We start from the raw sequence: 5,462 nt of genomic DNA, 5'->3' as shown, positions 1-5,462 counted from the left end.
GATTTGCTTTTTGTTAGAAGAAGCTTGCTCTGACTACAGGTAGTGTGGAAGAGAGAAGATGGGAAACAGGGGTGAGGGGCCTGTTGTGGTGATCCAGGCCAGAGATGATGACAGCGGAACCACAGCACTGCAGGAAAACTGGAGTCCGAGAGGCATTTGAGAGACAGAATCAAGTGCACCTGGGGATGAGTTAGGTTGGGACATGTATCTGAGGACTCAGATTTCTGATTCCTTCCTGATTCCCAGCCATAAAATGGGTGGCAACCTGTACTTCTCTCCAGTTTGTCCCATAATTTGAAAAACACAGTTAGCCAGATAGGAGAAGAATGATAATAGCAGCTCCCAGTACTTTTATGTATCCCCATGTACAGCCAGGGAGGTTGAGGCCTGGAGAGTTTAAATTACTTGATTAGGGTCCTGACCCTGGAGCACAGGCATTAGAGTGCTAAGCTGTGCTGCTCACACTGGGGTAGGGGTGGTGGTTCTCACTAATCCTGGCTGGACCTGCTCCACAGGGGAAAGGCCTACGGCTATCTGACCCCAGAAGGAGATTTCAGAGGAGGGAGCCAGCCAAGGATGTCCCAAGGCCCGGCTGACTTCTCAGCTGTGACCGTGAGTAACCCCAGGCCTCTCCAACAGGAAGCAGGGTGGGCCTGGCTGCCAGACTTAGTCGGGTGGGGTATTTATCTCTCTGAGCCTCTGGGCTGGGAACCCAGGAAGTTTCCCTTCCCTCATTTCCCAGGTGGGTCCTGGTTAAGGGAGAGAGCTAGGTGCCAGGACAGGATGCCGCATTTGGGGTGAGACAAACCTGAGTTAGGATCCTGGTTCTGCTGCATATTGGTAGTATGGCCTTGGTTCGAAACACCAAGGCTCAGGGACTCCAAACCGAGAGGGGGTTCAGTATGGTCTGGCTAGGATTGCTTGCCCTGGAGCCAACAGAACTGGGTCCGAAATCTGGCTGACACAACACCGACCACCTGTGTCACACACACTTTGGGTATAGTTTTGCATGCATAGGAAGGAGACACCCTAAACTTTCCCATCTCTGAGCCACAGTTTCTTCATCTATAAATTAGGAATAAGAATATCAACCTTTGGGACTTCCCTGGTGGTCCAGGGGTAAAGAATCCACCTTCCAATGCAGGGGGCAGGGGTTCGATCCCTGGTCAGGAAACTAAGATCCCACATGCCGCGGGGCAACTAAGCCCTGGTGCCACAACTACTGAGCTCACGCTCCACAACTAGAACCCACGTGCCGCAAACTACAGGGCCCATGCACTCTGGACCCCGCCTGCCACAACTAGAGAGAGAATAAAAACCCGCACACCACAACTAGAGAGAAGTCCACACCACAACTAGAGATAAGTCCGCGCCACAACGAAGACCCCGCGTGCTGCAACGAAGACCCGATGCAGCCAAAAAAATAAAGAAAATAAAGAAAGAAAATAAATAAATATTAAAAAAAAAAAAAAAGAATATCAACCTTTCCAGAAGAGGCTGTGCCTGCAAAAGGCTCAGGCCTGGAGAGACATGGGAATCTGAGCGAGTTAGTCAGCAGGGAGCTCCAGGCTGGCACTTCCTTACTTCTCCAGTCCCCTAAATTCCCAAGCATAGCCTGTCCTTCCTCCCTGAGGCCCTGACCGGACATATGAGGTAAACCAGTACCTAACAAGATAATTCAGACAAGTAAGTGGTCTGGAAAAGGAATCCCAGGAGAATTTGAGAGAGGATGATCGGATTGGGAGTCCTGATTTAGATGATCAAGGAAGGCCTCTGCAAGGCGTTATCTCAGCCCAGACCTACATAAGAAGGGGGCCCCAAGCACAGGAAGCTCTGGGAGCAGAGGCAGGAGCTGGCATGTTTCCAGGACTCTGTGTGCCTGGAGGGGAGTGTGTGGAGGGAGGAGAGAGAGGCGTGGAGTCAGGCGGGAGCCGGCTCACGTTGGCCCTCTGGGCCTGGGAGGAGTTTAGATTTTAGTCTAAGCCCAAAAGGACACCATGGGAGGATGTAAGCAGGTTGGTGACAAGGTCCAAAATACCTTTACGAAAGTTCTTTCCAGTTTGAAAGTTGTTTCCGGTTCTTTCCCTTCTTTGGAGAACGGATCGATTGTCAGCAGGCGAGAACAGAGGCAGGCAGACAGGTGAGGAGGCTATTACAGCCATTCCAACGGGAAACTGGTGGCTCAGACCACGGTGGAGCCAGAACAATGGGAAGAGAGAGGGAACACCTGTTGAGAAGTGACAATAGTCACCCACTAGAACTTTTTGAATATTCCCAGGATTTTGAATTTGACTGAATGGTACCAGGTTCTCCTAGTCAGGAGGTAAGTGAGCTGAAGCATTGGAATAGGAGTGAGGCAGGAGTAGAGGGGAATGGAAGAACTGCGTGGGACATCAGCCTGTAGAACAGAATCACAGCTGGAGAAAGTGGGGGTACCCTTAGAGAATCCTTACCTTTATCTGGCCCTAGACAAACTCTTGTGATGCTATCTTCTTCTCTCTCGTTACAGCATGAGCTTCACAGGATCAGACACCTCACCCATGGTGTCCCCACATCCAGTTCATGGCCTGTCACATGATAGCCAGTCAATAAATGGTTGTCCAAGGGATGGATGCATAGATGGATGCATATATATCATGCATATGCATATATCCATACATATGTATGGATGTATATATGAATGGATGGATGTGTGGATGGATGGATGGGTGGATGGATGGATGACTGTAGATTTAACCTTGTCACCTCCTATTTTAAAACTCCTTGGTGTTGCCAATAACTATCAAAATTCAATATGCACAAGTCCATTTAAAGTAAGTTACCCAATAGCAATACTCACACATGCGTACAAAGTTACATGTGCAAGATGGCCCTGCACCATTATATATTATACGAAAATATTGGCAGCAGCCTGATGTCTGACAGTAGGAAGAGGGGGTCTTTGAGGGAAGGACTGTGTTTTGTGCCTTGCTCCATCCTCAGCACCTGGGACAATACCCAGTACCCAACAGGGTTAAATAAATACATATTTGTGGAATGAAGGGAAGCATCATCAGTGAGATGCTGTCCAGCTGTTGAGAAAGATGCTGGAGATGTGTGTGGCAAGGCGGGAGATGTCCACCCTATCGTGGCAAAGCAAGCACAGACAGTATATAAAGGATGAGCTTATTTTTGTCAAGAAAAATAGATCTATTTATGTGTGCATAGAAGAGAATCTTGAAGGATACACTAAATTGTTACCAGAGGTTTTCAACTAAGGAGAGGGTTTGGGGGGAAATGTTTATTATTTTAATGAATATTCTGGGATATTGTTTGGTTTTTGTAATATGATAGATTTATTTTATGATTTAATAATATATAATTATAAGGATATTATTAACAAAAGGCCTTCCATGCTTGTCCAACACCCTCTGGATAAAGTAAAAGTTTCTTTTCTTTTTTCTTTCTTTTTTTTTTTTTTTTAGGTAAGAAGTGGATTTCTTTAGAGAGGTACACATTCCATAGACAGAATGCGGTCCATCTCAAAAGGTGACAACGGCCTTGGGAGAAACACACTTCACAGACAGAGTTGGGCCATCTCAGAAGGCGAGAGCAAGTCAAAGGTTCTTAGAGAAAAAAAAAAAAAAGGTTCTTAGCCAGGCATTCAGTCCCCTCTGGAATCAACTGCTCAGCCTCTCCCTGCCTGCCCTGCTCGGACCCCTGCCGCCCTGCTCAAGGGTCCTGGCCTTGTCCTCTTGCCCACCTGGTGACACCTACTAAGTGTCAGGCTTCAGTTCAAGCATCCTCTCCCACCCCATTCCCCCACATCAGGCACAGTGCTCACTCCCTGCTCTGTGCCCCCAAGTTACCAACCATCTGTGTGTGGAGAAATGAGGGCTCGGCCTTCTGTTTTCTGTCACAATAACTGGTGTGTACTTGGCATTCATTGGAAGGGAGGTGGGAGGGTGGGAGGAAAAAAGGGAAGAAAGGAAGAGAAAATGAAAGGAAGAAAGAAAGGGGAAATCGAGGTTGGGATGGAAAATGCCACTTGCCCAAATCACCCTGAGGGCAGGCAGCTACCCAGCTGGCCTGCTCTCTCAGTCACCTGACAGCCAGCACAGAGTGCCACGTCAAGCCGTTTTCCCAGCGCTGCCTGCCACAGGCAGTCAGTGCTGATTCAATGGTGACTCGGCTCCAATTATTTGCAGAACTGGAATGGCAGCTGAGCCACCCCAGCAGCTGACCAAGGGCGTATCGATTTGTGCTAGGCTCCTTGCTAATATCTGAGCCAGTCACACATGAAGATAAAGGCTCCAAAGAACTCACCCACGGTGATCTGTCCTGCTTAAACCTCCCACGGCCAAGTCCACAAGTCTCCCCATTGATCAGCCAACTCTGCCCTTTCCAACCCAAGCCTGACCATCACTCGTGGAGAGTAGTCATGGTTCAGAACATGAGATCTGGAGTCAGGCAGCCCGCGTTCCAGCCCAAGGATTACTGAGTCAAAGGGTATTTACATATTTACTGTTGAGAGATGCTGCCAAACTGCCTTCCAAAAAGTTGGACCCATTTATACTCCCACCAGCAGTATAAGACAGTGCCCGTTCCCATACTTTCTCCATCTTTACCAATCTGTTTCAAAACAAAACAAAACAAAACACCCTCTACTACCATGCTTGCATTTCTTGCACTAGCATCTTTTCATCTTTTTTTGGCAATTTGAATTTCTGTATATTGCCTGGCCATATCCTTTGTCCATTTTTAAATATTTGAGTTGTCATCTTTTTGTTATTTATTTGTAGTAGCTTATTACATATTTGGATATCAACCTCTGTTATAAATGTTAAAGTATTACTTCCACTTAATCAGTGGTCACTGGACTTTGTTTATGGTGTCTATTTGCCTCACAGCAGCTCTTACCAAACCCCAGCTAAGAGATAGGAATCCGCCTACTTCAGTGGAGAGAGCACTGGATTGGGAGTCAGGAACCCGGGTTTTGAGTTCTACGTCTGTCATTGATTCACTGTGTGACTTTGAACCAGTCCCTGACCTCTCTTTCACTATCTGCTAAATAAGAGCATTGATTTGAGTGGTCTCTGTAGAACTGTCTACCTCCATGGTCTAGACAAGCACTATTAATAGAACTTTCTGCAATGATGGAAATGTTCCATCTCTGCACTGTTCAATATGGTAACCACTAGCCACATGTGGCTATTGAGCACTTAAAAATGTGACTAGTGTGACTGAGAAACTGAATTTTAAACTCCATTGAATTTAAATTAAAAACTTAGATAGCCACAGTTGGCTAATGACTACCGTATTACACAGTGCAAGTCTGGATGGTCTAGATCCCCCACCTCTGAGTATGCTGTGATACAGTTTAATTAAGGCAGCAATGGAGAGTCCCTGTGTGATTTGGGGAAGGTCATTCAACCTCTCTGAGCCTCAGTTTTCCCATCTGTCCAGTGGGGCCAGAGCAGTCC

General features: G+C 47.1%; 1 long non-coding RNA gene across 1 annotated transcript; it reads left to right on the top strand.

Moving 5' to 3' along the window:
* The first annotated feature begins 622 nt into the window (after nucleotides 1-622).
* On the top strand, nucleotides 623-4,844 carry LOC309664244. The gene is made up of 3 exons (XR_014265701.1): nucleotides 623-2,140; nucleotides 3,465-3,528; nucleotides 4,188-4,844. It is a non-coding gene; the product is annotated as an uncharacterized lncRNA (long non-coding RNA).
* The last annotated feature ends 618 nt before the right edge of the window (nucleotides 4,845-5,462 follow it).

The sequence above is a fragment of the Balaenoptera physalus genome (genome assembly GCF_965194825.1).
Source record: "Balaenoptera physalus genome assembly, chromosome: 7".
NCBI lineage: Eukaryota > Metazoa > Chordata > Mammalia > Artiodactyla > Balaenopteridae > Balaenoptera > Balaenoptera physalus.
This window is presented reverse-complemented; position numbering and strand designations above follow the sequence as displayed.